This window comes from Myotis daubentonii, chromosome 1 (genome assembly GCF_963259705.1).
Source record: "Myotis daubentonii chromosome 1, mMyoDau2.1, whole genome shotgun sequence".
Taxonomy (NCBI): Eukaryota; Metazoa; Chordata; class Mammalia; order Chiroptera; family Vespertilionidae; genus Myotis; species Myotis daubentonii.
The window spans coordinates 111,117,775-111,143,806 of record NC_081840.1 but is presented as its reverse complement, the minus strand read 5'-3'; the positions used below and the strand labels follow the sequence as shown (position 1 = coordinate 111,143,806).

Genomic DNA, 26,032 nt, shown 5'->3' with positions numbered 1-26,032 from the left:
ATGTATGAGGAACACAGTGATAAGCTGATTCTCGCAATTGCACAGCAAGGTAGGGAGATAAAAATCATGATATCATATATCATGCATATAAATGAGAGACAACTGAATCTCATATGTGTTTCTGTCTCTAACTCAGGGAATGAAGTGGGTAAGCACTAGAATCATTTTCCCTAATTTTTCCATTGTATAAAGTGGAAATCTATATTTTGTATCTGGAGACTATTTTAATCAGCAGAATGATTATGGGCTTTGGGGTTGCACAGACCTGGGTTCAGATCCTGTTTCTCCATTTACTAATGAGGGAATTCAAGCAAGATATTTAGTCTTCTGAGTCTCGGTTTCCTCCTCTATAACACAAGGGAGGTGCTGCCTTCCTCTGGTGTGACAGTTTTTTGGGAAAACGCCACGACTCTGTGTTCACTCCAAATTTAAATACCTGGGAGAGATGGTCTGGTTGGGGACTGTGACTGACTGAGGGGGCAGGGCCCTGTGATTTGTAGCTTTCCTCAGAACCACATAGTGTGAGGGATGGGCATTCTCCAGAGGGAAAGATGACTGTCAGACAAAAACATGATCAAAACAACTTGAAAGGCACTTTAAGACAACTGTAACTGTACTCCTTCAAAAATTTATGATAAAGTGGTGGTGGCTTTGCAACTTCAAAGAAACATCACTATAGGATTTGGGTTACCCTGACAGACTAAGGAGACCCAGGGATGTGTCATCACATGGTTCTTCAGCTTTTTTCAGAGCCAGCCTAAATACCAAAATACCTATACTACCTCTGGGTCCTGAAGGACAGGCCAAATGTCCTCTACTGGACAGTGGAGCCAACAGAGCCAAGTTTTTCTGGGAGATGCCATCTATCCCTCCTCAATGAATGAACATGATTCTGTAGGCCTGGCTACTCCCTTCAAAGACTCAGCTTTGAGAATGCTGGGTCTCTTGGACAAATGGATAAATAAGAACAGGTATCAGCTATCACCAAGTGCTACATTCAGGCCTGGTTAGCAGCTCAGCTCACTTGTTTTTTCCTTTCAAACAGCACCAGCACCTATCAGAAGCAACTAAGTTTAGGCTAAAAGGTGCCCTGGAGCCAAGCCTGGCAGGAGGCTGTAATTGAAAGCCAAGGGAGGGGGCAACTGCTTGGCTTTCTGCTCTGTGGGGGCAGAATGTATACTCCTGGGTCATCTGAACACCAGGAGGGGAGCAGGCTAAGAGGTCCCCCTGGAGAGAAGGCAGCTGTCTGCCCAGGTTCAGGTTACTATGGCAGAAGTCCAGGTCTTTTTGGCTCAAACGTCTCTACCTATTCATAACTAGCCACATGATCAGTGGCTGAAGGTGCTTCTGAAAAGAGTCTCATTTGTCCATCTCTCTCCCCATCCCTAGCATGGGTCTGACTCTTGTTATGCCTAAGGGAGCAGATTGCCAAATAAATTATCTATGTCTACAGAGATAATATAGACATTATCCAGATGCACACGAGGATGACACAGTCTTATCCTTCTCAGACAGGTGGAAACCCAGAAAGGCCACCATGATGGCTAATTTTATGGGTCAACTTGACTGGGCATGGTGTGCCCCGATTAAACATTACTTCTGGGTGTGTCTGTGAAGGTGTTTCTGGTAAAGATTAGCTTTGAAATCAAGGGACTCAGTAAAGCAGATGGCCTTCCCCAGTGTGACTGAGCATCACCCAGGCATTGAGGGCCTGGATAGAACAAAAGGTAGAAGAAGGAATTTTCCCCTTTTATCCTGCCTCACTGCTTGAGCTGGGACATCTCATTTCATCTTCTCCTGTCCATGGACTGGGATTTACACCATGGCTCCCCTGGTTCTCAAGTCTTAGATTTGCTCTGAACTACACCACTGGCTTTTCTGAGTCTCTAGCTCACAGACAGCAGATCACGAGACTTCTCAACTTCCATAATCACACAAGCCAATTTCTCATTTTGCATATATAATAAATACACACACACACACACACACACACACAGTTGACTCTTGAGCAACATGGGAGGTGCTGACACAGTCAAAAATCCACATATGCCCTAGCTGGTTTGGCTCGGTGGATAGAGTTTTGGCCTGGGGACTGAAGGGTCCCAGGTTCAATTCTGGTCAAGGGCATATGCCTGGGTTGCAGGCTCAATCCCTAGAAGGGGGAGTGCAGGAGACAGCCAATCAATGATTCTCTCTCATCACTGATGTTTCTATCTCTCTCTCTCCCTCTCTCTTCTTCTCTGAAATCAATCAATCCATATATATATATTCATTCCACATATAACTTTAGTGGCCTTCCAAAAAATACTGTTTTCCATTCAGGGCAGATGTGAAACCAGGGGATATTTACTGGGGAAAAAAATCTGCATATAAGTAGAACTGCACAGTTCAAACCTGTGTTGTTGAAGAGTCAACTGTATATCTGTCCATGTAGGTAGATGATAGATAGATAGATAGATAGATAGATAGATAGATAGATAGATAGATAGATCTGATTGTCTGGTGAACTCTGACTAATACAGCCATTCTCTCAGTTACCCTGAAAATTATATGTAGGGTTGTAAGCCTTCCAGCTCTGTTATAAGCTACACTACTTCATTCCCCAAAAGCTAAAACCTCCTTTTTGTGCTAACCAAGTTTGTCACACACCCATGCTCAGGGTGCTGTGTGCAGACTTGTGTTCATGTCATAGACTGATCGGGAAGGGTACTACTTCAGGGGAGCAGATGGGAGGAGAGGTACTGGGGGCCAAGTCAAGTGTGACCTGGAGAACAAGTCATGAGATTCTCGAGCCAAGAGGAAAACATTTGAAAGCAGTAATGAGGGAGTTGAACTGAAGTCATAAAAAAAGAGAACTAAATCATTTATGAAGAAGCATTAATGGAAGATGAATCTAGAGTAATAAAGAAACTAGAGAGAGCTGACATTTTGCCAGGGCATGTGTGTGTGTTTTTAGTAGTCAAACCAGGTGAGACAGCCATGTAGAAACTGGTTCCAAGCTGGAGAGGGCCCAAGGGAGGCTGGGCAGGGAGGACACAATCCTGGTTTTAGATCCCAGTGGCTGAGACCTGGGCAGATGGGGAGGAAGGAAGCATCTGATATGCTGCCAGCAGCTGGCAGCCACATGAATTCTCAGCCTGTGCTACAAAAGTCCAAGAACACACCTGCCCCACCTGAAGTTACCTTTTAAGGAAAGTGGCCCAAACCGGTTCTTTCCTGTGTCGGTTGCTATTACTTATGCCATGTTTTGAGTGAAACCAGCTCAGTGCCCTCATCATAATTGGCTTCACCAGGCACTGATGCCCATCAAAGGCAGCCACCCATGAGCCAGACACCGCAACTGCCTCTGAGGTAGCGTGGCATAAAATCTGCCCGTGAGGTCACTTGCTATAGAAAGTCCACCTGTTATAGGCTGAATTGTGCTCTTCCTCACCCCGCCCCCCAATTTATATGTTGAAGCCTTAAACCCTAGTGTCTCAGAATGTGACTGTATTTGGAGATAGTCCCTTTAAAGAGGTGATCAAGTTAAATCAAGGCAGTTAGAGTGGGTCCTAATCCAATTGGACTGGTGTTCTTGCAAGAAGAAATTTAAATATACACAGAGACCCACACAAAGGAAAGGCCATGTGAGGACACAGTGAGAGGTGGCATCTGCAAGTCAAGGAAAGAGGGAGCTTCAGGGAAAACCAAACCTACTGACACCTTGATCTTGGACTTCTAGCCTCCAGAACAATGAGGAAACAAATTCCTGTTGTTTAAGCCACCCATCTTATGGTATTTTGTTATGGCAGACTCAGCATTCTGATATGCACCCAATTCAGTTTTCCCTTTGGGGGAAATTAAGTACACTATTTGGATCACTCATAGTCCAGTTGGAACTACTGGAATCTAGACAGAGAATCCAGCTGAGAATACTGTTGTTATGAACCTCATTCTTAACTCTGCTGGCAATCAGTCATCATCAAAGACCAGGTGTGCTAGTCTCTTGTTTGAAAGCAATAATAAGGGAGTTGACTGAAGTGAGAAACAATGAGAAATAAATGATTTCTGAAGAAGCATCAATGGAAGATGAGTCTGGAGCAGTGATGGCGAACCTATGACACATGTGTCAGAGGTGACACGCAAACTCATTTTTTTGGTTGATTTTTCTTTGTTAAATGGCATTTAAATATATAAAATAAATATCAAAAATATAAGTCTTTGTTTTACTATGGTTGCAAATATCAAAAAATTTCGATATGTGACACGGCACCAGAGGTAAGTTAGGGGTTTTCAAAATGCTGACATGCCGAGCTCAGAAGGTTCGCCATCACTGGTCTAAAGTAACAAAGAAACTAGAGTGAGCTGCCATTTTGCCAGGGCATGTGTATGTGTGTTTCTGGTAGTCAAACCAGGTGAAACAGCCATGTAGAAACTGGTTCAAAGCTTATGGAGCCAGGTTAATAACAGGAAGTTCCTGAGGGCAAAGGCCAAGACCAAGAATACTGATAATGGGCTTGGTGTGAGCTCCTAGGCGGGGCTGGGCTGGACCAGGCAGAAGCTAACAAAACCCCAGGCCCTGACCAGGAAAATGAAGCAGTCTATGCATAGAAATAAGGGAAGATGAAAGACTCAAAATGTGCATTCATGTTTATAAAAGCACTGAGATGTTAATGGGGCTCTAACTAGACTTACAGACAAGGAGCAAGCACTTGTGTCCAAAAATCAGCACTGAGCCCAGCGGCTGGGTCCACAGAGAGTGAATGTCAGAGTCTCGGCCAATGCGACCTGCGAAGTCCCTGGGGTGGAATTTCTCTACTGGATAGAGGTGAGCAGCTCCTGGTGAGGACAGGGCTTGCCCTGGTGGGGTTGTTGATTCCAATTCTTAAGGCTGAATATCTACCTATTTCCTTCCCCTCTCTTTTCACAGAGAAAATAAAATTAGATTTCTTTTTCTATAATCAGTCAAAAAACAGGGAAGCCACCTATTTGTACATATGTGTTTTTCTCTCTTCCCTACAGTGTTGTTTATAAGCACATTTTAAAACTGCTTTGGGGAATGTTGACATTTTGTTACTTTGCAAAAAAAAAATTTTTTTTTTTTTTCTGGAGAGATGAGAACCAGGAAAAGGGGGATAAACTCCAGTTGCCCTTTCACATGAATTCTGGCAACTGTGTAGGGAAGTTAAGAGTGTACCAAATATGGTGGTCCACCAGGTAGGGTCCAGAAAAGGCTCCTTGTGTCCTCCATGCTCCATATGTAGGCTGCAGCTTGGCTTTGCTCTCCTCTGACTTGATTTGATTTTCTTGTCTGATCAATGTGAGGAGGGTCCAGAGTGAGGAATCGCAAGGGCACGTGGAGGGGCATGCTGGGCTGAGCATGGTATCAAGAGGACCAGCCTGTCACTCCCTGCACAGTTTGTCCCTTCCCCTGCTCTTCTCTCATTTCCTCAGGGATCAGCCAGTGCTTTGTGGAGAACAGATAAAGGATAAGAGTGAAGCTGGCTTGTAATTGACCATGTGAGCCTGAGTTCTAGTGGGGATCCAGAAGAGCATAGAACTCTTACTAACAGCTAAATTTATTTTTGTTCTGCCTTCCCAGAAACTAAGATCTCTGGAAATTGCCAATGGACCTATGGATAAGAGGCATCCAGCAGGCAATTAGCCTAGCACAAGTTAGGCCTCAGTAGGCAAGCCCTGGGGGACCATCCAGGACAAGGAAAGGGGAAGCTTCCCAGAAATAGTTTCCATGGACTTGAGGGGCTGACACTGAGTCCCTTGACAAGTTCCCTAAAATCATATTCCTAAAGCCTTCCCTGAAAAAACAAATATGATCCTTCTTATTTGTGGGGATTCTCAAAGGGTTGCCTGTTGGTGCTAAGAAAACACTTTTAGGTATATAAACAAGATCCAGAGTAGAATCAAGATTTTCAATAAGGGAACATTAAATCTCAAGTCTGATTAGTTAGTTTAGACATTTTTTCTGCTTGCAAAGAGATAGGTAGGTTGACAGATGATCTCTAGAATTCTTGCAGATCTATGCTACTATATTTCTTTGGGTTGGGTAATGTTCCAATTGTACTACTTGAATTTATGATCAAGGAGATGAGTGATGAGTATCTTTGTGTCATGTGTTCTATATAAATATGCATTTTATGTATGCATGCTGTCTTATAAATCTGTTTGCCTACACATTTATTTTTCACTACAGTGCAACAATGTGACCATGCATTTCAAATGACCTAAATAACATTTTTAAGACTTGCATGTATTTCTGTGTAGCCATGGAAGAATTACCTCTTTAAAAGCCCTGGCTCCTTTAGCAGTGATTTGTTTGAGGGTTCCCACTAGACTGCACTGGTTCCATGTGAAAGGCTGAGTGTAGGGTTAAATCACAGTTTGTTAGAGGAGTACTGGGAAGCTTCCGTGTTGTGGGAGCAGTAATCAAAATCCAGAAGGTAGCTGGTAGCGTGTCACACTCAGGCACCAGAAGCCAGGGGACTCAGAGACCACCTGCCAGAATGCCACATGGCTGCTCTGCCTCCTCTGTGAGGACCAGATTTCACATTTGAGGGACATGGCTGAAAATACACTGATCATTTGTCCTAAATTCCAAAGAGCATATAAACACACACAGGAAACTAGCAAGAGGCAGTATGTACAGAAACTAGCAAGAGGATAGCAGAACAGGAGGCCTGGCATGGAGAAAAGGAGGAAGAATTTGCGCTACAAAAAAAATCCAGAGTTAGGTAAAAAGGTGAGGTGTGTACAAATCAAAAGGGCAGAAGAGGAAGAGAAGTTATTCCGGCACAAGGAGCCTAGAATTTCACTCAAAGGGCTTGGCCACCGTTCACCAGTTGCTGGCTGTTTTATCTTGGAAAAGTTACTTTACCTCTTCTCACCAGCAGTTCCGTTCCGTTCCAGTAAAAAGAAGAGGTGGGACAAGAAAAGCAACCAACCCTGAGCACCCCTATGAGCAAACACTTTCCATAAGTGGCTTCACTCAAGTTCAGTCTCATGGAGGAGATATTATTGTCCCCGTTTTACAAATGAGGACTTGGAGGTTGAAAGAAAAAGGCAACTTTTCAGAGGAAGCTTAAAGAGATTACTAGTTCTCCCAAGGTTCAACATGGCTAGTATGTTGCTGAGTGGGTAGATGAATCCAGATCTACCTGGCCCAGGTCTGGACTCTTGCCACAATATTAACAATCGCACTCCCTACATCACAGAAATGAGAGTTCAAAGGACATAGTGTATATGAAGGCCTAGTGACAACTGAGAAAAGCTAAGTAGATGTAAAGAATTCATATATTTTTTAAGTCAAATCTCTTTAGACAAGCCATGATGAGATAGTGGAAAATCATGGTTCAGATAAATGTTCTCACTTGCCAAGTCAGTGACACACCTTCTGAGGTTACCAACAGTAATAGAGTGTGTTCATGACTGAAAAAGTTTTTAATGGTGGGTTGGGCTAGATGACCTCTAAGGTCCTGCCAAGTCAATATTTCTGAGAATCAGGAATGTTATCAAAGCAGTAAGAATGTAGCCCTGTGATGAATCTGACCTCAGAGAAAAGTGGAAGTCAGCAAAATGTTTCCTTTTTGTCTCTCATTTCATTTCTCTGCTCTTCCCTCTCACTTTTAATCCTCTTGTCAGGCAGTCATCACTCCCAAGGCTATGCTTAGGTTGTGTGTACCACAGAGAAAAGGGATTTGATAAATGAATGCAGACTAAGAGAGAGAAAGGTCACATTTTACTATTGGCTCTAGCATTGAGGGCTGTGTGATCTGGGAGGTTGTCATTTAAACTCTCTGGATCCTAGATTTCTCATCAATAAGATGAGAAAACCTACTTTTAGAGATCACTGTAGGAATGAAACAATGTGACATGTGAAGTGCCTAGCAAGCAGTTAGAACCCTGTAAGTGTTGGTTCCCTTCAATCTCTGGATGCAGTGACTGCTAGCAGAGTATGATACTCTTCCAAGAAATGTCTGCATACTTTAAAAATAATACCTAGAGAAAGCAATTCAGTACAAAGTAAGAACTAGTTCAATGGTAGATTATTTTCCTACAGCAAGACATCTGGGTAGACGAGATATATTGGGGGTAGGGAGAGCAGAATATGGATAGATGGGACTTCCCTGAGCTTCTCTCAGTTTACTCCATAACATGTGCCCTTCTATAGCATTGTACTTGTAAGACTATTGTAGGTTTGACAATGTAAGAATATTTCCTTACTTGACTTGATAAATTGCAATTACTAAAGCTAGTTTTTCTCATTCTAGAGAAGTTTAATAAATTATTGTTTCATGTGGACAATCAGGTAAACCCAAAAAATTGTTTATCATTTATATAAAGAAAACATTCTAAGGATCCGGACATTCTTTGTCCAGAATTGGACAACCCATGGCTACAACAAGTTATTGACGGGTTTAACAAACACCAGTCTGGGCAAAGGAGAAGTTTGGAGATGAATGCCTGTCAGTCCTCCCTTCTGAGAAGGTATCATCCAGAAAGAAATAAACAGTCTGACTGTGGAAGCCTGAATTTCTTTGGATTTTAGTAATCTTTTATGTACTGTGTTTACTTTTTTAAAAATTGAATTCATTGAAGTGACATTGCCAATAAATGCAATGTATTTACTTTTAATAAGCTGGTACTGCCAAGGAACCTGAGACTTTCTCCTCACATTTGTAAAGTGCAGGAGTTTTTCTCTGTTTTGTTTACTGCTATGTATCCAGTGACTAAAAGGGGGCCAGAATATAAAACATTTGTGAAACAAATGTATTGTAAAGGTTATACTGACAAGAAGCAATTCTCCAGATGCACAATAGAGTGAATCTTATTTATTTAATTAATTAATTTTTGGTTAATCTTCACCTGAGGATATTTCTCCATTGATTTTTAAAAAATATTTATTGTTGGGAGTATTACAAATGTCGTCTCCCCCCCCCCCCTCAATTTCCCCCTCCACCCAGTTCCGAACCCACCCCAGGCCTTCATTCCCCTTCTGTCTGTGTCTATAGGTAAGATCTTTGGTTAATCTCTTTCCACCCCCTTCCTCCTTCCCCCTGGGACTCATCAGTCTGTTCCATGCTCCCATGCCTCTGATTCTATTTTATTCACCAGGTGCTTTTCATTAGATTTTTGTTTGTTTACTTTGATATTTAGATTCAATTGTTGATAGATATAAATTTGTTACCATTTTATTGTTCATGTTTTTTAATCTCTTCTTTTTAAAGAACACCCTTCAACATTTCATGTAATACTGGTTTGGTGGTGATGAACTCCTTTAGCTTTTTCTTATCTGTGAAACTCTTTATCTGACCCTCAATTCTAAATGAGAGCTTTGCTGGGTAGAGTAATCTTGGTTATAAGTCTTTGCTTTTCATCACTTTGAATATTTCTTACCACTTCCTTCTGGTCTGCAAAGTTTCTGTTGAGAAATCAGCTGATAGTCGTATGGGTGCTCCCTTGTAGGTAACTAACTGCTTTTCTCTTGCTGCTTTTAAGATTCTCTCTTTGTCTTTAGCCCTTGGCATTTTAATTATAATGTGTCTTGATGTGGGCCTCTTTGGGTTCTGCTGGAGGCAAAGGCCAACAGTAGTTAGCATAATTATGAAAAAAGTCCACTGGAAGGCTGATGGACTTTGATATTCAGCAGGGCTGAAAATCAGCATAATATTGCCCTGCTGTAGGCCAAATGGCTGAAGGCAATCCCCTAACCCAGTGGTCGGCAAACTGCGGCTCGGCAAACCGCAGTTCGCAAGCCACATGTGGTTCTTTGGCCCCTTGAGTGTGGCTCTTCCACAAAATACCGGCTCTTCCACAAAATACCGACTTCTGCGCATGGGCCACAAAGTTTCAATCGCACTGTACGTGCGCGCCTGCACGTGGTATTTTGTGGAAAAGCCACACTCAAGGGGCCAAAAAGCCACATGCGGCTCTCGAACCGCAGTTTGCCGACCACGGCCCTAACCTGATAATCTTTTTATTGTTTACCAAACTTTACCATTGATGTGCCTCTTTGCATTCCTAAAGGGCAAATGTGTATTCAAGTAAATAAAAGCTGATGGGTCCAGGGTTTCAAGAGAGCCTCTCCACTAGAGAAAGGTCTCCGCCTGGCTTCCCCCATACCTTCTAAATTTGTATTTCTTGTCTAGTGTATTCATTTGTGCATTAGCACCTTCTCTAGACCTTGAACCCTAGCCGCAAATGAATGCGGCATTCACAGGGTTCCTCTTGACTGGGACTCTCTGCACTTCCTGGACATGTAAGTCTATTTCTTTCACCAAGTAGGGGAAGTTTTCTGTCATTATTTCTTCAAATAAGTTTTCAATATCTTGCTCTCTCTCACCTCATTCTGGCATCCCCATAATGCAAATGTTGATTCACTTGGAGTTGTCCCAGAGGCTCCTTAGACTATCTTCATATTTTTGGATTCTTTTATCTTTTTGGTCTTCATATTGGGTGCTTTTTGCTTCCTCATATTCCAAATAGCTGATTTTATTTTTGGCATTCTCTACTCTACTGTAGTTTCCCTGTAAATTATTCTCTATTTCAGTTAGTGTATGCTTAATTTCTGACTGGCCCTTTTTCATGTCTTTGACTTTTTCACTAAGTTCCTTGAAAATCTCATGAAGATCCTTGAGTAACTTTATAACCATGGTTTTGAACTCTGTATCCAAAAGTTTACTTGTTTCCATTTCTTTCATTTGTGACACAGTTCTTTGTCTCCCCATTTTGACTGCCTCCCTGTGTTTGTTTCTATATATTAGGTAGAGCTCATATGTCTCTTGGAATTGGTAGAGTGGCCTTCTGTAGTAGGTGTCTTGTAGAGCCCAGTCACCTGAACTGGGCACTCTAGGTGGACCCCTGTGTGGGCTGTGTACACAGTCTTGTAGATGAGCCATGATTGCTGTTGGTGTCACTGGGAGGAGTTGACCTCCAGGCCAATTGGCTCTGAGGACCAGCTGCGACTACAATGGGAGAGCTGCTGTGCAGTAAACACCCCTGTGGAGCAGGACTTGCTTCAGTGGGGCTTTGGTGCTCACTGAGTCTGCCCCTTGAGTGTGTTGCTTGTGGATGGGTAGAATTGTAATCTGCCATGGTCTGAAGCTGTCCACCAAGTGCACTGGCTCTAGGGCCTCCAGGGAGGTGCAAAGTCTGAAGCCTGAGGAAGGACAGGCCCTTCATCTGCAAAATCCACTGCAAACAGGTTGGGTGGGGTTGCCAATTGGATGGGACAGGGTCTCAGGGAATCACCAGGGCAGAGCAAACAGATATGGCTGCCAGTCAGCCCTGTGACCAGGGAGGTCCCAGCACAGGAACAATGACCCCTGCCAGCAACCCCATCTGGGAGAAAGCCACCCCTGAGTTCCTGCCCTGATGCCAGACAATCCAATTCCTCCTCATATGTGTCTGGGTCCCCCAGAGCCTCGCCCTGACACTGGAGCTTGGAGGAAGCAGGACCTTGTAAGTTCAATTTGTGTGCCGGCCCTTTAAGAGGGATACCTGGATCTCCAGCAACCTCAGTGTCACTGAAACCTAATCCCTCCTGGTTTTTACAGCCTGTAGTTATGGGGACTTCTGTTCCCAGCTCTGGAACCCTAAGCTGGGGATTTGGTGTGGGGCTGAGACCCCTTGGTCCTCACAGGCAGCCTCCACAGAGACAGTCTCCCTCCCAGTTTAAAAAAGCTGTACAGGAGAAACCAAGATGGCAGCATAGGTAAACACCGGAGTTTGCTGCCTCAAACAACCACTTCAAAAATACAACTAAAAGATGGAACGGACATCATCCAGAACCACAGGAAGGCTGGCTGAGTGGAAATTCCACAACTAGAAGGAAAGAGAAAAGCACACTGAGACTCAGAGGAGGCACAGTGCGGAAGTAAAATACTAAGGTGCCGAGGTGCATGCAGAGCGGGCTGGAGGCTGAGGGCGCGGTCGTCGTTTTCAATCGGGAGGGAGTCTCAGGCTCTGAGCTCCAGTTCTGGGTGAGTCTCTGGGGACCCAGACTCATACGGGAGAAGCGGGACTGTCTGGCATCGGTTGGAACTTGAAGGCAGCTTTCTCTCGGAGGGGCTGGCAGGGATTTCCAGGATACTGAGAAGCGGGGCCTCTGAGAGCAGCCATAACTGCTAGCCCCGCCCTGTTGATCCAGTGGGACCCACCCTGCCCAAGCCCTGCAGGGAGGCTTTGGCTGGATAGCCTCAGGCAGAGGCTAGATTAGCACCTCCCTAGAGATCCAGGAGCCAGGAAACCCAGAGGTCAGAGTGGGACCATCCAGTTTGCAGCTCCGTGGAACCATAAAGGACACACTCAGGGGGCAGACTCAGTGAGCACCAAAGCCCCCTTGAAGCAAGTCTTGCCCCAGAGGGGTGTCTCCAGCACAGAAGTTCTTCCCAGACACAGCTGATTCTCACAGCCAATTGGCCTGGAGGTCAATTCCTCTCAGTGATACCTATAACAATCAAGGCTTAACTACAAGACTGTGCACAAAGACCACAAGGGGGTGCACCAAGAGTGTCCACCTCAGGTAATTGGGGAGGCTGAACCATGACCCTTAGTACAGAAAACCACCTTATCAACACAGGGAAGCATAACAAATGCGGAGACAAAGAAAAAGGACAAAATGACAGAAATGGAGGAAAGGAAACTACTGAATATAGAGTTCAAAACCACACTTTTAAGGTTTCTCAAGAATTTTCTAGAAACTGCCGATAAACTTAATGAGATCTACAAGAAATCTAATGAGACCCTTGAGGTTGTGATAAAGGACCGACTAGAAATTAAGCATACACTGACTGAGATAAAGAATATTATACAGACTCCCAACAGCAGACTAGAGGATTGCAAGAATCAAGTCAATGATTTGAAATACGAAGAAGCAAAAAACACCCAACCAGAAAAGCAAAATGAAAAAAGAATCCAAAAATACGAAGATAGTGTAAGGAGCCTCTGGGACAGCTTCAAGCACACCAACATCCGAATTATAGGGGTGCCAGAAGAAGAGAGAGAGCAAGATATTGAAAACCTATTTCAAGAAATAATGACAGAAAACTTCCCCTACCTGGTGAAAGAAATAGACTTACAAGTCCAGGAAGTGCAGAGAACCCCAAACAAAAGGAATCCAAAGAGGACCACACCAAGACACATCATAATTAAAATGCCAAGAGCAAAAGACAAAGAGAGAATCTTAAAAGCAGCAAGAGAAAGACAGTCAGTTACCTACAAGGGAGCACCCATACAACTGTCAGCTGATTTCTCAACAGAAACTTTGCAGGCCAGAAGGGAGTGGCAAGAAATATTCAAAGTGATGAATGCCAAGAACCTACAACCAAGATTACTTTATCCAGCAAAGCTCTCATTCAGAATTGAAGGTCAGATAAAGAGCTTCACAGATAAGAAAAAGCTAAAGGAGTTCATCACCACCAAACCAGTATTATATGAAATGCTGAAAGGTATCCTTTAAGAAGAGGAAGAAGAAGAAAAAGGTAAAGATACAAATTATGAACAACAAATACACATCTATCAACAAGTGAACCTGAAAATCAAGTGAATAATCTGATTAACAGAATGAACTGGTGATTATAATAGAATCAGGGGCATAGAAAGGGAGTGGACTGGCTATTCTTGTGGGAGAAAGGGGTGAGGGGGATTCGGGAAGAGACTGGACAGAAATCGTGCACCTATGGATGAGGACAGTGGGTGGGGAATGAGGGAGGAGGGTGGGGTGGGAACTGGGTGGAGGGGAGTTATGGGGGGAAAAAGGAGGGACAAATGTAATAATCTGAACAATAAAGATTTAATTAATAAAAATTAAAAAAAAGCTGTACACATTGGTGCTGGACCAGCCCGTTCCATGTCTCCCCCCCTCCCGCCCGTCGCCCCACCAGTCTCAATGTGCTTTCTTCTTTACTTCTCTGGTTGTAGGTCCTCTATTCAGGTGGTTCTGGATGAAGTTTGTTCTGTATTTTAGTTGTAATTTTGATGTGGTTGTGGAGGCGGCAATTACAGGCATTTACCTATGCTGCCATCTTGGTTCTCACCTCCATTGATTTTTAGAGAAAATGTGCGTGTGTGTGTGAAGGGGGGGGGTGGTAATGTGCAGACAGAGCCACATCCATGTGAAAGAATTACATCAATTGGTTGCCTCTGCCCAGGGCCAGGGATCAAGCCTGGAACTGAAGTACATGCCCTTGACTAGAATAGAACCCAGGACCAACTCTTCAGTCCCAGGGCCAACTCTTCAACCACTGAGCTAAACCAGCTAGGGTTAGAGGTGAATTTTAGCAGAGCTGATTAACAAATTCTTAGATATATAGTTGATGTAGCACAATTTCTTTATTTTCTAAGCTTAGGGATGAAATGCTATTGCTAAGATTCATGTGTGTGACAGCCTTCTATTACAACTCTTGCCTTTTTGCTAATAAACAACGAATAATTCCTTGTAAACCTCTGCCCTTTATGGGTAACTTTTATTCAATTAATAGGTGAAGGAAAAAATTGTAAACTGGAGAAGATAATTTTTTGACAAGCTTCCAAAAAAATGAAAAACACAGCACAGTTTAATATAGTCCCAATGCTTTGTAAGTTCCAACTCTTTTGGCAAAAATGTTTCTTAGTTCAAAACAGAGGAAATTATTAAAAGAAATCATAGGTTCTCTTAGATATCAAATAGCATTTTAAAACTACCTTATTAAGTGAAAAGGAATGAAAATCGTGATTAAATGTCCCCTGGAACCCATCTGTACTTATTAGATTAGTATACAAAGTATAGAAAGACTACATTTTGCATTCTGTTGAAAACCAAACATCTGAAAATATTTCTAGCTGGTTGAATACGTAGTCCTACTATCTATATATCTCCCTAACATACATATTTTGTCTTGAAAAATAACAGAGCAAGTTACTTTATATTTTAAAATTAGAAATGGAGTAGCTTTAGTATTCAACAATAATTTGGGTTTTTTTTTGGGGGGGGGTGTTTCTATAAAAGTACCAAATCTGCATTTGAGGTGGGGCTCAGGAAGAAGAGGGGGTAATATAAAAATTGGTTTAAATAATTTATCTGCCTATTTCAAATGTTTTGTATCTCATTTGTGTAGCATTACATATATACAATATTTTATAAATAGTTCTATATCTCATAACTATTTAAATATATGTGCCTCCTTAAAAAACATTTAAAAAATTAGACAGGATGTTAAAATACCAGATTGTCTGGTTCAATACCAGATGCCTGGAAACCCTATTATAACTTTGTCAGTTCATATACTAGTAGCTCTTACTCTAAAAACTTTGAATTGTTTTGTGCCACTGTAATGACTGCGGGGGTGGGAAAGTGGGAGATGCCGACCAAGCAAGTCCCAAGCAGGGCCCTTCCCACAGTTGTGGTAAGGCAAGGCTACCAAAGCCAAAAGAGGGCAGCCCCAAAGCAGTGGCAAACCTGACAGCAAGGGCAGAGGCTAGGTCCTAATTCAGAGGGTCCACATTCCAAAGACAGCATCAGGTCCAAGTGGACAGCTGTCTAACCGGCAAGGCGGTCATAAGTGTTAAACTCAATAAGGAACAGACAGATCACAAACCAGGAAGAGTTTGAGCTGAGCTGTGATCAGCCATCTCCAGCTTATGGTTAGTCTCTGAGGCGTCTAGTGGCCCATCCCTCAGAGTTAAAAGTATTGGTGAAAGATGAGCACTTTTGTAAATTTTCCTTTTGTGCTATTTTAGGATCCATTTAAGGACAGTGTTGGATCACCAGACCCACCATTCTCAGCAAGTCCAGGGCAGGAGGGGAGCAGCTAGATCTCTCTTCTAAAGAGGCAGCTATAGCCCTAACCGGTTTGGCTCAGTGGATAAAGCATAGGCCTGCGGGCTGAAAGGTCCCAGGTTCAATTCTGGTCAAGGGCATGTACCTTGGTTGCGGGGACATCCCCAGTAGGGGGTGTGCAAGAAGAAGCTGATTGGTGTTTCTCTCTCATCGATGTTTCAAACTCTCTATCCCCCTCCCTTCCTCTCTGTAAAAAATCATATTAAAAAAAAAAAAAAAAAAGAGGCAGCTATGCATGGATCCTTGCCTTAGGGAGATGGCTGGGTTTGGTTGAAGAAGGGTGTCCAAACAGGTCACCAAAGCAAGGGAGGACTAAGGTGAGCCTTGGTTTCCAAGGGACAGGCGACAAAGGAAGTCACAGAACCGGGAAACAGGAATAGGGATTAGCAGGTTAAATTAGCACAGCAGGAAGTAGCTTAAGTGAGTTCTGGAGACTGGGCCAGAGCTGGTACAAAGAGGTAAAGAGGGCTATACAAGACTAACAACCTTCAGGGAGAATATTGGATGTTGTCCAGTCTCCTGGGGTGGGGGTGAGAACCCCAAGAAAGTGAGCTTACATAGTAACAGATGGCTACTCCTTCTAAAGTTTTTACTGAGGGGACTTTGCAAATTTGGGGACAGAACTGAATTCAGAGTGGCATGGATGAAGGATAATAGAGAACTGCTAATAAGAGAACACGGGCTTATGTAGGTAATGGTGTCTGTGGGTATTTCTGTGTGGTATGGATATTAACTCTCTCCTCCCTTCTTTCCCTCTACTTAGTGAGATCTTCAGCAAAGTCTATATTAATTACTGATGCTTTTGTGCTAGCAGATGAGGGAGGGCATAAACAGGTTCTGTGTCTGGTGAAAACAGCACACACATGGGAACAGCTTGACAGAGCAGATCGCTCCCTCTTAGCCCTTTGAGCCCTGTTTCTGGGTTGAGATTGAACTACCTGCTTTCCTGGTAGATACAAATGTTCTCTAGCATAAGAAAGATGAGGTCTCACAACCACTTTTCGGTATTCCTCCTACAGAGCTAGGAAATTTAGCAACTTTTCCATGAACGTATTCAAGCTCCTTTTTTTTTTTTTTTCTTAAACTTCAAGCTTTATTGATTTTAGGGGCAGGGGGTGAGGAGAGAGAAACATCACCAGCTACCTCCCCCATGCACCCCCAACTAGAGGTTGACTGGGAATCGAACCTGCCACCTTCTGGTATATGGGATGATGCTTCAACCAACTGAGCCACATCGGCCAGGGCCAGGCTCCTTGTCTTGATTTACTGGAACATCTTTGTGTGTCAGTGAGCTGAATGTGGAGTTGGGAATGAGGTGAACATGCCGGAGAGAGGCAACTGGTGTTTTAAAAGTATTAGGTAACTTTCATTACCTCAAGGGCTCACAGTGGGCTCCTTCAGTTATCAGTTTGGGCCATTTAAATACGGTGGTTTTGTTTTTTGTTGTTTGTTTGTTCTTGGGGTTTTGTTTGTTTGTGTGTTTGTTTTGCTCTAATGAGAATATAATTCTCTCTAGATAAAGAGGAAAACATGGTGATAATAACTTCCAGACTGAAGTGAAGTAAGTAAAGCAACAGTCCTTTTTAAGTAGATGTTCCAATGATAGTCAAGTGGCTTTTTTTTTCTGTGTGTGTGTGCCAATAAGTTGTGTTTAGCAATCAAGGATAAAACACATTTATCCCTTCCCCCACAGCCTTCTCTCCAGTCCATGCAAAACAAATTGGAGTGAAACAACACCATCTGCTCATTTCACACTCAGTGACAAAGCACATCAACTCCTTCTCAAGATTAGGAAGTCCAAACTCAAAAAGACACTCTTCTAGTTATGGGGGGGTGGGGGGCTCCTGAAAACAGGAACTGTATAAGATTAGAAGAGTCCATTATTTCTCAAAACATGACATTACAAGGGCTGAGCTGATGAGGGCTAAAAAGCCAAGGGCTTTCTTACAAGGGTGTCACATGGAGCTTTACCTAAGTGGCAGAAAGTCCTGTTTCACTTGCATTTTCATGATTTGTGGCTGCTGCTTTAAATGAGGAAAATATCAGGAGAAAAAGACCATCATAATCACCAGAGCTCTTGCATCCAAGGCTGAGAAGAAGACAATGAAATAGAAATATAAGTCACATTCAATTTGAGTCTTATTTTATTTCTATATTTTTCTTTGCTGTAGCAACCACTTTTTTTTTGCAATCACTTAAAAAATCCAAATCCCTAATTAAGCTCCATTATTCTATTCAGAGATGATGCTTTGAATTAGAGAGGAAACTCAGTCATTTGATTCTAACCCTATTTACTTTACTCCGCCAAGCTCTGGGTTCAGAAGTAAAGATAAGAAAGGGTTCTTACTAATTCATATGAATGCCTCCAGAGATTAGAAGGATGGCAGGCATTTGGCTTTGGCAGCAAATCTTAAGCTCCACACAGTTCTAACTAGCCACCCTTTAAATAATGCTGCTCCAGAGGCCCCCTGGAACAATAAGTAGCTAGACTTGTCTTAGGGACCAGACCCTTGCAATGTATAGTCTTTAAAAAAATCGAATTTCATGCCACATACAGCATGCCTCACTGGTATGTGTATTGGTCATTTATAATCTCCTGGAAGAAACAGGAGAGTAATATAAAAGGGTAAATTGTGACATGCTAAGTACCAAACAAGTATACTTCTTTTTATTCATAAAGCTGTTACACCAGAATTTTGAGATTTGGTAAACAAGACATTTTAACTTGAATTCATTCATTCATTCATTCATTCAGCCAATGGTTGGTGTGTCCACCTGCCCAACAAACATTACCCCAGTGCCTACAGGGCCAGCCCTCAGAATTACAAAGACAAATAAGGCATGGTCCCTGCCCTAGTGGGAGAGGCAGACCTGCAAATCATGCAATCACAGAACTGTGTTTAAGGTGAACAAGTAACCAAAAAGGAGGAAGCAGTTGGCTCTATGCGGTTAGTAATGGAGGGGTATGGGATCCTGGGCAAGGAAAGCTTTCTAGAGGAGTTGATATATGAAAGAGGAGTTAAAATTTACCAGGCATGTGCATTCTAATCAGAGGGCACAGCTTGAGCAGAGGCATGAAAAAGCATAGGATAGCTAAAGAGCTAGAAGCTGTGTGATATTGCTGCCGGGTCTTGTGTGGCAGTATTAGAGAGGAGCCTGGAAAAGTAGGTACAGGTTAGAGTAAGATAGATATTACAGGCCACGTTTAGACATTTCTCTGTAGACAACAGGCATCACTGGCAGGATTTCGTGAGAATATGTTTAGAAACATCTCTGTGATGGCTATAAGGAAAAGGGATAGAGGGAGCATAAGAACAGGACAGGAAACCCAAGAAGAGGGCAAATCGTCATTGTGTTCCCACTATGTTGCCTTTTTAAAGCTTTGATACTTTTCAGCCCTTGTATTTCTAAACTAAAAATGCCAATGTTAGTCAACCCAGTGTTTTAAAGATCATGGATCTTTAATACTTTTAGTGCATACTGGGGTTGAGCATACAATTGAGTCTGCTTGTGGCCACTCGGCCAATCCAACGGCTGAGGGAAATCAGTAACTCAGTTTCACCTATAAACCCTTGTGCCTCAGTGCTGGGATCAGATGAAGTTATAATAAACAAGCTCAACTAGAGCAGAGCTGGAAGCCAAGCTTTGGTTTCCTGACTCCAGTTACACTGTCCTTTTCCCCTAATTCAACCATGCTGCCTCTTGGAGCTGTGCTTTAGGAGAATTTCTGTCTCAGGGTATAGAAAAATGGGTAAGTAGTCCATAATGGCCAATCAAGGAAGCTGGAGATATTCAGGACTGGAGATAATCATGTTCACTCACAAATACAGGGTGGGGCAAAAGTTGCTTTACAGTTGTGAGTACGTGAAACAGAGTTTGTTCTTGTATTATTATTTATTGTATTACTTTTCATATTAACAACGTAAACTTAGTTTTGCCCCACTCTGTATCTTTTGGTGTCAAAGTCAGAAGACGAAAAATGAACAGTGTGGTACATAGATTATGTTCTAAGTTGAATTGGTCCACATTATTGTTCGTAGTTGATGAAATATCTCTGGAATCTGGCACATGTAGACACAGAGATTTTAAATAATCTATGAAAGTAAACTAGTGAGTGAGTAGTAAAGCTAGAAGCAAAACATAAAAAGTCAGTCTCTTTTGATTGATAGCTAAAGTACCCTACTCGCAAAGGTAAGCCGTATATACCCTTTCCTTCTCATTAGAGTTTTTGTGTTGGCAAAAAAGGATCATGCAATAATGTTATTTTTAATTTTCTATTTGGTCTATGAATAATTCATTTAAAATCTCAATATCTTTTAAGCTTATTTTGGGGTCCAAACCATTGATTGAAATATCAGACTGTTTAACATAGCAGTACAGTACATGGCAATCTTCAGGAAAATGTCTTCCCTTTCTGTGCAGTTACACACTTCTGGTGGATTCCTTTTGCATTATATCACACTGTATTACATTACAAGATTTTCTTCTTGCCATTAACTTTACAATCCAATTATTAAAGGAATCGTCTGATTTTTTCCTTAATGTTTGTTTCATTGTAATTAAAAGAGCTAAACTGAATCTTCTGAATGTATCTGTCAGGTTGACAGAAATAGTAGAAGTTATTCATCCTCACCTTATTTTTGTATTCAAAGTACCACATCTAGGACTAAGAAAGGAATGCATGCTGTTGGTAACATTATACTTCTTAGTTGTCCTGCTGAGACTGACAACACAGTAGCCAAACAACTGTACTAATTTCTGGAAGCCATTTGTGACATTGATACTTGGCTCATTATGAACTGCAGCAAATCCCTCAAATAATTTCATACTGCTCCGAAAGTTGCTGTCATGCAATAAAAGCTCTCAATGATTATGACTTGGGCTAGATTTGTGTTCTACTTACAAATTTCCATTTGGTGTTTCTGTTTGTGTTTGAATCAGGACAAAGGTAACTTGGGACTCCTGACTTCTTCCCATACTTCTTTTAATCAATACAAATCAAAAGCAGTCTCAGAAATGACTCCTTGTCAATACTTCCAGCCAAGTCAGAAGTAAGTGCCATGTCTTCTGAGGGTTGCATTTTCTCAAGAAAGCTCTATTCAGGCATATCTGTTACTTCAATTGGTCTGATTTAATGGTTTAGTCCGTGAGCGAGGGCCTCTGTCACTCAGTGGAGTAATTTGATTTCTAAGTCACTAGTAAGGGACTAAAAACCATCTGAAATGGTAACACCATGTCCTGAAAGCAAATGTTCAGATCTTAACCTTCTTGGCGGCATAGCTGTCAGGGAAATGCTGTGGTCTCTGATGCAGTCTTCATCTAGGATCAGTGCCCCTCTGTGTCATCTGGTTAGAGAATCTGACTTTGACTATCATTTCCTTCAGAATGCTGGGAGGTGACAGAACGAATGTTCCTTTTGGAAAGTCAATTCCCCAAAGTGATTCTTTTCTTCTCAACTGCCTTTAGCTGGCAAAAGGTTCAAACCGACAGCCTTGAAGATAGCACTCCAGGGCATGTTACAGAAAGGGAGCATGTTCTTCTCAAAGGCTATCAATCTGTCCCCTCACTTCATTCAGAGGACATGAAATAAATCTTCTGCTCAGATATGTGCTTTGAAAAAGTGGTCACACTGTGACTGAGATGACTTAAGACTTCACCCCACTGGGAGAAATGGTGGCTTGGATTATGTAAATAAGAGAGGAGGAGAATGGAACCAAGATAACCTAAACTAAAGTATTGTATTCTTCCTCTCTTAATTCCCTGCTCAACTCAGCTGATCAACATAACATCAAAAATAAGTATTGGGATCTAGGAGAACCAAGATGGTGGCATAGGTTAACGCCAGAGTTTGCTGCTTTGAACAACTACTTCAAAAGTGAAACCAAAAAACGGAAGGGACATCACCCAGAACCACAGGAACGCTGGCTGAGTGGAAGTCCTACAACTAGGAGGAAAGAGAAACGCATACAGACACTCAGAGGAGGCGCAGTGCTGAAGTCAAATTCTGAGGTGCGGAGTGCACGGAGCGGGCTGGCGGCGGAGGGCGCGGTTGGCGTTTTCAATTGGGAGGGAGTCGCAGACTCTGAGCTCCAGATACAGGCGAGTCTTTAGGGACCCAGACTCAAACGGGAGAAGCGGGACTGTCTGGCTTCGGTCAGAGCGAGTGCAGCTTTCTCTCCGAGCTTTGCAGCGGGTGCTGGGACTCAGAGAGGCAGAGCCCCTGGGGACAGGACTGAGAGCCGCCATAACTGCTCTCTCCGACCCACCCTGTTGATCCTGTGCGACCCGCCCTGCCCAAGCCCTGCACAGAGGCATTTGCCGGATAGCCTCAGGCAAAGGCTAGATTAGCACCTCCCTAGAGGACAGAAGTTCTCTCACTGCTGACACAGCTGATTCTCATAGCCACTTGGCCTGGAGGTCAAACCCTCCCTGGAATTAGCTACAACAATCAAGATTTAACTATAAGACTGCGAACAAAGACCACTAGGGGGTGCACCAAGGAAGCATAACAAAATGCGGAGACAAAGAAACAGGACAAAATTGTCAATGGAAGATATAGAGTTCAGAACCACACTTTTAAGGTCTCTCAAGAACTGTTTAGAAGCTGCCGATAAACTTAATGAGATCTACACGAAAACTAATAAGACCCTCGATCTTATATTGGGGAACCAACTAGAAATTAAGCATACACGGACTGAAATAACGAATATTATACAGACGCCCGACAGCAGACCAGAGGAGCGCAAGAATCAAGTCAATGATTTGAAATGCGAGGAAGCAAAAAACATCCAACCGGAAAAGCAAAATGAAAAAAGAATCCAAAAATGCGAGGATAGTGTAAGGAGCCTCTGGGACAGCTTCAAGCACACCAACATCCGAATTATAGGGGTGCCAGAAGAAGAGAGAGAGCAAGATATTGAAAACCTATTTCAAGAAATAATGACAGAAAACTTCCCCTACCTGGTGAAAGAAATGGACTTACAGGTCCAAGAAGCGCGGAGAACCCCAAACAAAAGGAATCCAAAGAGGACCACACCAAGACACATCATAATTAAAATGCCAAGAGCAAAAGATAAAGAGAGAATCTTAAAAACAGCAAGAGAAAGAAACTCAGTTACTTACAAGGGAATACCCATACGACTGTCAGCTGATTTCTCAACAGAAACTTTGCAGGCCAGAAGGGAGTGGCAAGAAATATTCAAAGTGATGAATACCAAGAACCTACAACCAAGATTACTTTATCCAGCAAAGCTATCATTCAGAATTGAAGGTCAGATAAAGAGCTTCACAGATAAGGAAAAGCTAAAGGAGTTCATCACCACCAAACCAGGATTATATGAAATGCTGAAAGGTATCCTTTAAGAAGAGGAAGAGGAAGAAAAAGGTAAAGATACAAATTATGAACAACAAATATGCATCTATCAACAAGTGAATCTAAGAATCAAATGAATAAATAATCTGATGAACAGAATGAACTGTTGATTATAATAGAATCAGGGACATAGAAAGGGAATGGACTGACTATTCTTGGGGGGGAAAGGGGTGTGGGAGATGTGAGAAGAGTCTGGACAAAAATCGTGCACCTATGGATGAGGACAGTGGGTGGGGAGTGAGGGCGGAGGGTGGGGCGGGAACTGGGAGGAGGGGAGTTATGGGGGGGGGGAAAGAGGAACAAATGTAATAATCTGAACAATAAAGATTTAATTTAAAAAAATAATAATAAAAAATAAAAAATAAATAAATAAATAAATAAATAAAAATAGGTATTATTTCTAGAAATTGTAAAGCTATCTCACTTGCATTCCTGCCTCTAGAGTAAAATCTCAGCAGATTATAAAGATATTTATTATACTAGCTAGGAATCTTTTGGTGGCAAGTGACAGACAACCAATTCAAATTAGCCTAAGCAAAAAGAAAGATTTATTAGACCAAGATTGGGGCATTTCACAAAACATAAAGTATAGTTGAACAACTGTAGGTACAGAGATGGAGCTGCACCTCAGGAACACCAGGAACGACATTTAAATTTGTCTCATTAATATGCCGTGATTTTGTTTGTCAGCTTCATTCTTCTGTGCTAGAAGCTAGTTTAGAAGTTAGTTTTCTCCGTGTGCTGAAAAACACAGTTCCTGGTCTCTGAGTAGTACTCCAAGTCAAAGAGTCTCTTATGGGTTCAATTTAGGTTAGACACTCATACACGAACCAATTGATTGTACCCAGTCTATTAGGATACCAAGATTGGCCAATCTCAGGTCAGATGTCCATACCAAACTCAATCAATTGTGGCCAGAAGACAGAGTCACATGGTAGCTCCAACAGTAACCAAGTGCTTGGAAGAGAAAGGGTAATTGACAGGCACTCCCACAGGTATCCACTAAAACAAAAAGAAAAACATTAAAAATAAAAACAAAGCAAAGATATAAAGAAAGTAAAACTCAAGGCCAAAGTCATTCAGCAAAGACAGTAATTTTATTTTGATAATAGGTAGTATTTCAAAATAAAAATCATAAAACATCAGGTAACTTATTATCAAAAACATATTAGAAATATAAGGCGAAATAAATTGTGTATCTGTAAAACTAAAGAAATTCCATTAAAAAGCTATTTAAATTGATAAAAAAAAGAGCTCAATCTATAATAATAAAAGCATAATATGCTAATTAGACTAGACATCCTTCTGGATGACCTTCCAGACAAAGCCAGGGTTGCGAGGGAAGCCCGGGTCCTGGGTGCCAGAGGGAAGCCGGTGCCAGTGCCAGTGCTGGAAGCCAGGGAAAGGAAGGCCTACTCTTGCATGAATTTTGTGCATTGGGCCTCTAGTAAAATCATAAGATTAAATATACAAAAACCAATAGCTAGCCTGTGTAACAGCAATAACTTATTTAAGATGTGAGTTGAAAAAGGAAATCCTGCCATCCACTCTTCAGCAGGCTCTCAGGGGTGGTGGAAGAGCCAGTGAGGAGAGCATGGCGGGAGTCGCTGGATAACCCACGGGAAAGCGAGGCCTACCCCTGTGCATCTAGTCACCACCTTCGGAAACACCTCAGCCATCCTCAGCCTTTGAGACCAGCCAACACCTTTTTTTTTTTTTTTTTTTTTTAACCTTAACTTCTATTGCTGAACGACCATGAGCTCCCAAGATTCATCAGAATTATTCCACTGAGGTGCAGGCTGAGGTCAACCGCCTGGCCAAATGCATCTGCGGGCTTCCTACACTTACCTGTCTCTGGGCTTCTATTTCGACCTTGATGATGTGGCTCTCCAGGGCATGGGCCACTTCTTCTGAGAGTTGGAGGAGAAGAAGCACAAAGGCGCTGAGCTTCTTTTTAAGATGCAAAACCAGTGCGGTGGCTTCATTATCCTCCAGGATGTGTTGAAGCCTTCCCAAGATGAGTGGGGTGAAACTCAGGATGCCATGGAAGTTGACTGGCCTTGGAGAAGAACCTGAACCAGTCCCTTTTGGGACTGCATGTCCTGGGTTCTACCCATGCAGACTCTCATCTCTGTGACTTCCTGGAGAAACACTTTTTAGATGAGAAGGTGAAATTCATGAAGAAGATGGGCGACCAGCTGACTGACCTCTGCAGGCTGGCCGGCCTCAGGCTGGGCTGGGTGAGTATCTCTTTGAAAGGCCCATCCTCAAGCACAATTAGGAGGCTTTGGAGCCCAGAGGTCTTTGAGGGGCCCCTCTGCATTCCCCTGTGTGACTTTTGCCTGGGCATCTCCCCAGAACCACTAGGCATTCTTTTAACCACCCTGAAGCCCTCTCCCATGCATTGGATCAAATGGAAACAATAAAGCTTTTTGCAGCCAAAAAAAAAGAAGAAAAAGAATTAAAATTCTTGGCCCTGGCCAGGTAGTTCAGTTGGTTAGAGCATCATCCCAATATGTCAACGCTGAATGTTGTATCCCTGGTCAGGGCACATACATGAACAGCCAGTGAATGCATATATAAGTGGAACAATAAATTGATGTTTCTCTCTCTCTCTCTCTGTCTCTCTCTCTTCCTCTCTAAAATCAGTCAATAAATAACCCTAGCTGGTTTGGCTTAGTGGATAGAGCATTGGCCTGCGGATGAAAGGGCCCCAGGTTCAATTCCGGTCAAGGGCACATACCTAGGTTGCAGACTCCTTCCTGGCCCGGGCCCTGGTCATGCAGGAGGCAACCAATCAATGTGTTTCTCTCATATTGATGTTTCTCTCTTTCCCTCTCTCTTCCACT

The 26,032-nt window shown here is 42.6% G+C and overlaps 1 pseudogene; it reads left to right on the top strand.

Annotated features, from left to right (window-relative positions):
• Positions 1-25,464, top strand: LOC132232357 (ferritin light chain-like; annotated as a pseudogene).
• The last annotated feature ends 568 nt before the right edge of the window (positions 25,465-26,032 follow it).